Below are 10,992 nucleotides of genomic sequence, written 5' to 3'. Positions count from 1 at the left end.
TGTATGATCCTAGTTCATGTTAAGATGGCTAATGTAACACATGCAAAAATGCAACTAAGATAGGCTCGGCTATTCTTAGATGGCATATGAATGCAACTTGATAACATACTGTTGAACACGTATTCAAGTAAATGTATTGAAATACAATGTAGCTAGTATGATGCGCCGAGCCCAGTGCATGCAATACAGATGAATGATGCACGCATGCGAAGCATAAGTATGCTAATTGAAACATGCCCATGCCCTAGAACTAACCGTGGTAAGCGGTTAAGTAAAAGGGAGAAATAAATGGGGGTTGGAAGACATGCATCACACACACACACGCTTATTACAATAGTTGGCCCTCTCAACGGAGGGTCCGAATAAGAAGCTAACTAACTAATTTAAGCTAATTAAACTAATTATTACAAACAATGCTAATTAACTATTCCTAGTTAACTAACTATTACAAAACAAATAAGCAGCTAAACGCATTAACTACTTAAATACAAAGCCAAAGACAAAGCCAAAGCAATAAACTAGCTAAGGAAAACAGTAAACAGAGGTCCTCGGGATGAGGAGTGCATGCATGCTCGGTCGTCTCGTTTGGAAATCTGTCGCAATGCCCTAACTTGCCTTCGTTTGCAATTGTTCTCAGAACCTTGCACCAAGCTTCACGAAGCTTCAACTCCACCATGGGAACCTGTAGGAACATGGCCGACCACTATCTGGAGTTGCCAACCACCTGCCGACCACTTTTCATTGTTGCAGGCCAGAAAAAGTGGTCGGCCAGCTTGTTTTTCTGGTCGGCCGACCACTTGTTGTTGCACTTCTCCAGTTTGCTGCAATAGAGAGCAAGAAAGGGCATGGTAATGTATTTGCAAGATATGTGTGCACAACCACCCTCTCTATCATTTCATAAGCTCAAGGGAGTGTAGTTCTCGATCCTCAGGCCACCAATCACGCATTTCAATGCATGATGGCCGAGAAGCCAAATTGCACAATTCAATGAAAAATGAATGCACACATAACACATAAAGCCTAGGACTCTATCATGTATGATCAAGAGCATCGGCGACCGAGAATTGAGGCACATTTCATCACTTCAAGTATGAAACGTCCCTCGTTTCTCATGTTTGGATTAACACCTAATCCAAACAAATGCAATGCAACTCAAGCATGCAAACATGCAACGCAACTTAAGCATAGCATACTCAATGCAATGTAAGATGAGCATGCAAGCAACATGCAAATAACAACATGGCAAACACAATGCAATGTAACATAAGTATGCAAGCAACATGCAAATAACAACATGGCATACACAATGCTAAGAACAACATGGCATACTCAATGCAATGTAACATGACATACACAATGCAAGACAACAAGCATGCAACAACATGCAATACACCAAGTATGCAACAACATGCAAACCATATACTCAATGAACTTAAACCAAAATGGACAGACCTCAATCATGTCCAAAATAGTGGCCATAGTGCTAAGAAATGAAGGCACAAAATCATATACAAGCATGCACATGCATTGGCCTATCAACTAGGCCTAAGAGCATAACCCTCAAGAGTGCTCAAGGAGTGACAAATGTGGAAGTGTAGCAACACTAAATACTCTGAAATTAGGTATGGAATGATGCCAAATCATTCAAACAATACAAGTATAGCATGCAAAGGTCCTTAAGCATTAGAGCTAACAAAGAGGACTACAAAGGGGACATGCAATACACGGCACAAATGCATGAACCAATCATGGACAGAGCCTAAGTAGGTCTAAACAAGGACCAAAACATGCTGAGTTAGGAGCTCAAAGGCCTAGGCATGCAAGCATACAAGCTAAGTCACAAACAAGCCAACAAATGCACAACCCTTAGAGGCACTCAAAGGGTGAATGAAATGGGAACATGGAAATTCTACATGCTCTGAAATGACATGTTAAATGATGCCAAATCATGTACATGATGCAAATGAAGCATGCTATGGTGCTCAAAGCTTGAAGCTAGCATAGGCATTTGTACTACAACTATGCAAAACATGAAGCATATGGAAAGTACAACCCAAAAGAGTCCTAGATCATGTCAAAATGAGTGTAAAACATGCAAGGACCAAAGCTAAAATACGCTAGCATGAAGGGCATAAGGCCTGATGCATACAAGGCCAAAAGAGAGGATTACACTACACCTATCAAGGCCAAGCATGAGGTGGCTTTGCCAACAAAAATTAGAGTTATATCATGGCAAAATAACTCCAAAAACACACTGAAATGATAGCTCACAAGCTTAGGCATGAAGGCATACGCAATGGCTCATGTTTAAGGCATAAAGGACCAACCCTTCAAAGCATGGAATAAGTGAAAGATGTGAATGTATGACCATGAAACATGCACTGAAATCTCATAACAAATGATGCCAAATCATTCTAATAAGCCAAGCAATGCATGCTAGTGGACTTGATACACAAAGAGAACAAGCTAGAATGCACTATAGCTATACAAAGCATGGCATGCATGGCCAAAACAACACAAACCAGAGCTAGAGCATGCTAAAACATGGACAAAAACTTCTTCGAGTTAAGCTAAAACATGCTAGAATGATGGTCTAAACGCATGATGCATGTTAAGCTAGTTAATGAAATTGCACTACAAGTGCAAGGAGCATGCAAGGGCCAACCAAACCAAACCTTAACAGAGGTATGACATGGCAAAAAAACACCAAGAACATGCTGAGATGGACTCAAGACAAGCTAGAAAGACATGCTCAAACATGAGCCATACAAAGTTAGTTTGCAAGGTTTACACTACAAGTGTATAAGGCATGCAAGGGATGACAAAACCAAGTAAAAATAGTGGTATGCCATGCTGAAATAAGGCCTAAAATAGGCTGAGATATGGCCAACACAAGCTTAACAAACATGCTCAAACATGAGGCATTCAAAGCAAGCATTCAAAACACAAGGAGAGGGGATGACCCTCTCCTATTTGGGACCTAAAAACATCATTTCCACCACTGAAATTCCTCTGAGTTTCAATGGTGAGAAGGCCAAAACAAGGTGGTCCCAATAGCTTAAAAAGATGGCATAAGAACAAGGCCAAACAAGGCCTAAGAGAGGGTAGACCACCCCCAATACAAAAATGACCTTAAACAAACATCACAAGGACTGAAAAATAGAAATTTTTGCAGTAGGAAGTTAAGCCTAAAACACCATGCAAATAGGGATAAAAGCTTAAGCAAAAAGCAAGGTTTAAGAGGGTAGAAACTCACCCTTGTAGGACCCCTTTAAAGCTGCAACTCTAGCAACTTTCCTTGATCAAAACCAGTCCAAAGACTCCAAAACCAACCTCAAAGAGCCTCAGCAACAAGAGTATGGTGTTTGAGTGTGTGTTTGTGTGCAATAGTATGATAAAACTACACTTTTGAACACAAAAATGAAGAGAAGATGCAAGCTAGATACAAAGATGTATGTATAACTCTCAAGCACAAAAATCTGAACCCAAGGCATGAGGGAGGAGGCTCCCTTATATAGAGAACAAGCAACAAGCTTGTTGGACAAGCTTTTGGCCTAAAGCCATCCCTCCATACACGTGTATGGAGGATGGCTTCTGTGCCTTCCAGCTGGCACAGCTAGCAAGAAAAGATCTTCAAAAAGGTGTTGGAAAGGTGCTGACCACTTAAAGTGGTCGACCAGCTACTTCCACTGGTCGGTCGACCACCACAAGTGGTCTCCCAGAAATAAAACTGGTGGGCCATGGGAGGGAGAAGGTCTGCAGCAAAAAGCAAGGCAGTGGTGTGGTGGCCGACCAGAAAAGGTGGCCCAAAGACCAAGAAAACTAGTTATCTGACCAGAAAATTGGCTAGGAGGAAGGAAAGTGGTCTCCAAGGGAAAGAACTGGTCTCCCACCCTTGTATCACCTTCCAAACAAGAAAAACAAGATTTGTACCAAAAACAAACCAAAAAGGATGCAAGACAAAAGTTCGAGAGGAAAGGCGCGCAGCCGGAAGCCTCGAAAACTAGTCTACGGGCGCCAAAAGTGGTCTATGAGGGAAAAGTGGTCTACAACCACGAAAAGTGGTCTACGAGACCACAGTGTCCGTCTAGGCAAGGTCAACAAGGCATGGTTCAAAAATCAATCCAAACGGAGAACATTAAGCGGTCCCGAGACAAGGCGCGCGACCGAAGGCTCCGAAAATCGAAAACTAGTCTCTAAGTAGGAAAAGTTGTCTACGACCACAAAAAGGCGGTCGACAAGACCTCTCCCTCCCTCTAGGCAAGGGAAAGCAACAAGGCAAGGCACTCGACCAAAAGCTCCGGAAACCGAAAACTAGCTAACAAAAGGGAAAAGTTGTTTTACGACCACAAACAGTGGTCGACGGACCTCTCTCTCCCTCTAGGGAAGGTCAACAAGGCTTGGTCTACAAAGCAAGCCAAAACACAAAGAGTTCAGAGGCCCGGAGGCAAGGCACTCAGCCAAAAACTCCAGAAACTCGAAACGAGCACAATATGCACTTTCACCGAGTGCTCAATCGATGACGTCTGAGTCTTAAGGTCGATAAAAAATGGGGTGTCTACAACAGCCTGTCTATGAACTCTTGAAGCCATGAGCAGTCCCCAGATGGAGATGTCTGCTTGTATCTTCTTAAGTTGTTTCAGTACAGCCTCTTCCTCGAGTAACTTTTCTTTCTGCTTCTCCGTCTCTTTGTCCTTCCCGGACGCCTCTGGTTAATCCAGGTGTGGGGGCTTGAAGTACTGCCCACTCCTGGTCATGTGGTCCACCTCTCCAATATACCAAGTATCATCTGGTTGGTTGTTCCCTCAGTATTCGTTGGTGTAAGTAAGACATAGGTCGTCGTCTTCCCACCACATACCGTCGGCAACCAACAGACACTAGTCCAGTTCCGTTATAACTGTCTCTGTGTGCACAGCACATTCCGTCCCCACAAGGGCTTTGACCTTTCTAGCCCTCTCCAGATCTTTGACCTTTTCCTGCTCAAATTGTTTCAGTACAGCCTGCTGCTTAGTATCTTCTATACTCAAAATGCTCTGTTCCCGAGCAAAATTCTTAACACCGGTGCTCTCTGGTGGTCCATTCTGATTCCCGGCCATTCCGGCCATTGCTGATGTCCCCGTTTCTAACAGACCCTGTTCTGACTGAGGCTGCTCAACAACATCTGGCTCGTCGTTGAGCCACCCAGTAACTTCCGCTGACCCTTCCAGATCAAACCAGTTGACAATCACGTCCCCTGAGTCCTGTTCGTTGAAGAACTGAAGGTTGGCAATGTCCTTTTCCAGGTCCGCTAGGTCATCTAGCCCCTGATTAGGTCCATCCTCTCGAACTACACAGATCTCTGCCCCAACCGGTAGCTCTACTCTTGGCCTAACCTGGCTTGTTGAAGTAATGTAACCGCTCGGGTTATACACAAAGCTTGCGGACCCCTCAGGCTCTGAATGCTCATCACCATCTGCCTCAACAGTCGACCCAATTCTATCCTCGATAGTAACCACCACTAGTTCAGGTTAGGTTTGGGAGGTGCTCAATATGCACAATTCCGTGCTGTCAGAAATGAACACCTCCGACTTGGGTAGGTGGGAAGATGTGATATATATACTAGGGTTGTATGACACAATCCCATTTTGGATCAGGTTGATGAGGTTGGGAGGTGGAGCTTTGTTATGGGGTGGGAGAGGGTTGGTTGTGACATTCGACTTCTCCGGAGGCATGATCACCTTGTTGTCAATGAGATCCTGAATCTCATGACGCAATCGAAAGCACTGGTCGGTTTCGTGACCATGCTGTTGGTGATAGGCGCAGTACTTCGCCGGGTTGTGGGAGGGAGGAAGTTTTTCTAGTAAGGGCCACGGCTCTAGGGGCTTCAGGTGCCCTTTTTTTATCAAAACCCCCAAAGCCTTGGACAAAGACATGTATAGTGGGGTGAAGGTTCTTTGGCCTCGGGGTGCATACCTGGCTGTTTGGGAGTTACTTCCGGACGCACTGGTGAAGGGTGTAGCTGCAAGGGTTTTTGGAGTGATGGTGGCGACCATGCCCACATTTGAAGTTTTGGCAGCTACAGTACTACTCGTGCCTGCATTCGTACTACGGTTGGATGCCCTCTTGGGCTGCTTTCTTTCATGGTCAATCAGACCTTGTTTTATTGCATCCTCGATCTGCACCTCGATCTCATGTAAATCTACAAAGGTGGGGAGGGGGAGGACAATCATCTTTTGCATGAGCTTGGGCTGGAGGTTGCGCACAAGCATCCGAATCTGATCTTTGTCAACAAGCTTGATGGTCATCATCGAGGCTTTAGCCCTCCAACAGGTCACAAAATCGGAGAAGCTCTCCTTTGGTTCCTGCCTGGTTGTCTCGAGATCACAAGTTGTGACCTCGATCTGTGTGTTATAGGATTATTGAGCTATGAAGGCCTCAGCCATCTCCTCCCAACTTCTCTTAACGGAGTCCTCTAGCTTCGCGTACCAAATAGCCGCTATACTCGACAACGTCCGGCCAAACAGGGAAAGCTTCTGCAATCTGGTGAGGCCCATTGGCCTTAAGATGTCTGAAAACAGCCGCAGGTGTACCATAGGAGCTCTAGAATCGTCAAAATGGTCTATGTACGGCATTTTAAACCGGTCCGGCAGAGTCACGGCCGAGTCGGTGTATCCATCCTCTATATCCGGAATGGATTTCACGCCTTGAGACTTCTTGAATAGCTTTTCTAGCTTGCTCACTTTTAGCACCGTTGGGTCTGCCTCGAACTCAAACGGTGAATCCACTAGATTGGTGGGCGCTTTAGACAGCTGGGGTAGGATTGGGGGCGGAGCTGGCCCTGTTAGAACGTCCGTATATTTCTGGACGTTGGCGGTCTCCCCGAGTATTGGAACTCTTGATGGGGGAGGAGCTGGGTGCGAAGCAGAGGCTCCGGCTTGCTATGGTTGTTGCCATTGCTGAAGTCTAGCAATCAGCTTTGCTTGTTGGGCCATAACCTCGGCCTGGCATGCGGCAAGCTCTGCCTAATGGGCAGTGTCCTGCTGCATGGCTTGCATACTTTCCTGGAGCTAACGCATCATCTCTTCCATACCTGCCATATTGTACTGATCTAACTAAATAACCGGTATATCTGTCTCTGCAATAGACTCGGAAATCTTAGCCTGACTACTCAAGGACCATTGATCTAGCAACCGCTGTATTGATACACTGCGCCTTACTGACCTTTGTCTAGTAACCGGGGGTAAAGAAAGGAACACTGCTTGTCCGTCTATCAGATCCTCGAATCGATTAAGTCTTCGACCTCTAACCGGAGTGCTCGGGGAATATCTGCATGGTCGAATGCAATTGTGCTAAACTACCTTGCAAAAAAGATAAATAAAGCATAATAAGGAAACATACAACCAGAAAAACGGACAGCATAATGGCTTAAATAAAGACAACACACAGTTGGCATTTGTAAGCTAAATACACTATTCTCAAACACTGTTTACTGTGCCCAAATTGCTGCCCCAGATCTGATATCCTCAAGTAAAACTGATTTTCCAAACACTGATGCCCTCAGGCCTAATACCCAGACGTGCAAACTGATACACACAACCCTGTAGAGACACACTCTGACAGCAAATATCATGCAAGTAAGAGCCAAAACACCCCTATGTTGGGGTCGGGTTTTCCTGTCTTATTTTGTCAGGAGCTAGGGTTTCACTACGCACGCAGTGGTTTCAAACAACCTATAATCGGGTAAGCAACCTGTCCTAGTTTGGAATAATCACTATGGATTCCGATATGAACTAGGTCGAATGGTCAAAAAAGGGTACCCCGGTAACAACCGGGGTTTGTGTTCCCATCGTGGCAGAGCCCGTAATCGATCTACCTTATGGCACACAGCCTTCGGCAAACCATTCAGGAATAGCAGACGGTGAACATGGTGTCTTAGGCGCACCAATGCAAATGCAATGCAAAGAAACCCATAAGTGTAGTCAAAACAAGATATCATGAGTTCGAGTCAAGTTCTCTAAGTCCCCAGCAGAGTCGCCAGAAACTGTAGACCGCCTCGAGAACTCCGCTCTCCGCGCCGTGAGGGCGTGAATCGTTTTGTTTTGAGCTACTACAGTTTAGACTCGTGTCACGGTTCTGAATCTAATCTCATAAAGTGCAATGTAAGACTGATAAATCACCAAAGAGTCCAAAATCTGGCAAATCGTTTTGGAAAACTGATTTTAATAAAGAAGTGCCAAACATGGATTGCTTTGCCAGATATAAAGTCGCCACCTAAATATTTTATTTTGGAAAAATTTAGAAAACCCTGACTCGTGCCTAAGGCCACGTATCTGTCATCACAAAAGTTGCCTCGGCTCGGAAACTTGGGTACGAGAGGGGAAGGTCATGCAATGAGCACCCCCACTCGCCCGATCAAAGATCAACCTGTACTAAGCATGATATTTTGTTTTTGAAAACACATGTGTTCTTATTCCGGTTATTAACCTAGAATTACTATGTGATGCGCACAGCATACAAGTATAGACTAGATCGCTTAAGTTGGAACAAAACATTTCATGTTCGTTTGTTTGAAAACGGTTTGAAGTTTGCTACTCGCAAGTAGGCTAAGTCGCAGATTTCAATGAATTGTTCCAATTCCAGCAATCCAACCTTCATCCACAGGCATTCATGCAGTTAAACACTTAAGCAGTTAGCCTCATGGCAAGCATGCTAACACATGGCAGCACTTACACACATGCAGTATGCTAAAGCGTAAACACTCACAGTGTACTCCAAGCCAAAACAGAGAACTAGGGAGAAATCAGGCATAATCCTAGTTCATGTTAAGATGGCTAATGCAACATATGCAAAATGCAACTAAGATAGACTCGGCTATCTAGAATGTCATGTGATTGCAACTTGATAACATGTTGTTGAACACGTATTCAAGTAAACGTATTGAAATACAATGTAGTTTGCATGATGCGCTGAGCCCGGTGCATACAAAACAGATGAATGGATGCACACATGCAAAGCGTAAGTATGCTAATTGAAACATGCCCTAAAACTAATCATCGTAAGTGGTTAAGTAAAAGGGAGAAAGAAATGGGGGTTGGAAGACATGCATCACACACATGCACGCTTATTAATACAGTTGACCCTCTCGACGGAGGGTCCGAATAAGAAGCTAACTAGCTAATCTAAGCTAACTAAACTAATCATTACATCACAAAAACTGAATAACTAGCTACAACTAATTATTACAAAACAAGTTAATTAACTAACAAGTTAACTAACTAGCTAATCAATTACAAATAAGCAGCTAAACGCATTAACTACTTAGGTACAGAACCAAAGCATAAGCTAGCTAAGGAAAGCAGTAAAAAGAGGTCCTTGAAAAGAGGAGTGCATGCATGCTCAGTCGCCTCGTTCGGAAATCCGTCGCGATGCCCCGATTTGCCTCTGTTTACAACTGTTCTCAGAACCTTGCACCAAGCTCCAGAAAGCTTCTAACTCACCTTGGGGACCTGTGGGAGGCCTGCCGACCACCTAGGGGTGTTGCCAGTCACCGGTCGACCAGTTTTTGCTGCACTTCTCCAGTTTGCTGCAACAGAGAGCAAGAAAGGGCATGTCAATGTATTTGCAAGATATGTGTGCACAACCACTCTCCTTATCATTTCATAAGCTCAAGAGAGTGCAGTTCTCGACCCTCGGGCCACCAATCATGCATCTCGATGCGTGATGGCCGAGAAGCCAAATTGCACAATTCAATGTAAAATGAATGCACACATAAACACATAAAACCTAGAACCCTATCATGTATGATCAAGAACGTCGGCGACCGAGAATTGAGGCGCATTTCATCACTTCAAGTATGAAACGTCCCTCGTTTCTCATGTTTAGACTGACACCTAATCCAAACAAATGCAATGCAACTCAAGCATGCAAACATGCAATGCAACTTAAGCATGCAAACATGTAATGCAAAGCATACAAAACACAATGCAACTACATGGCATACACAATGCAAAGAATAACATGGCATACACAATGCAAAGAACAACATGGCATACACAATGCGATGTAACATGAGCATACACAATGCAAAGAACATGGGCATGCTATTGTACACGTCCCCGAACGCCCTGGGAGGGTGAGTCCCGTTCCGTTCATTTGGGGTCACTACAGCTCAGGACTCTCAAATTGTCACGGTTCTAAGTCTGAACCAAAGAGTCCAAATCCGGCAAATCGTTTTGAGAAAACAGATTTTTAGAAAAGAAGTGCCAAACATGGACTGCTTTGCCAGATACAGAGTCGCCACCTAAATATTTTATTTTTGGGAAATTTAGGAAACCCTGACTCGTTGCCTAAGGCCACGTGTCCGTCATCACCAAAGTTACCTCGGCTCGGGAACTTGGGTACGATCGGGGAAGGTCACTTCGTGAGCACCCCCGCTCGCCCGATCAAAGATCGGCCTCTACTAACCATGATATCTAGTTTTGAAAACATTATGCGTTCTTATTCCGGTTATTAGCCTAGATTTACTATGTGATGCGCACAACATACAAGTATAGACTGGATCGCCTGAATTGGAACAAAACATTTCATGTTTGTTTATTTTGAAAATGGTTTGATGGTGCTACCCGCAAGTAGGCTAAGACGTGGATTTGCCACCCTCGGGTGGGCTTAGAAAACATGATTTTGCCACTATCTAGTGGGCTTAAAACACACAGTGAATGAATTGTTCCAATCCAAATAACCAAACCTTCACCCACATGCATTCAAGTAGTTATATCACATAAGCATATAGCCTCATGGTAAGCATGCTATTCCTGGCAGTCACTCACACGCATGCAAGGATGCTAAAGCGTAAAACTTACCGAGTACTCCAAGCCAAAACAGAAACTAATTAGAAATCCATGCATGATCCTAATTATATAGAAATGCCTAATGCAACACATGCAAAAATGCAACTACAGCAGGCTCGGCTATTCTAAACATGGCATATGAAATGCTACAGCTAACACGTATTCA

The sequence above is a fragment of the Camellia sinensis genome, chromosome 6, assembly GCF_055761805.1.
Source record: "Camellia sinensis isolate YWXY chromosome 6, ASM5576180v1, whole genome shotgun sequence".
NCBI lineage: Eukaryota > Viridiplantae > Streptophyta > Magnoliopsida > Ericales > Theaceae > Camellia > Camellia sinensis.
The sequence above is the reverse complement of the archived record's forward strand: the minus strand, read 5'-3'. Positions refer to the sequence as shown.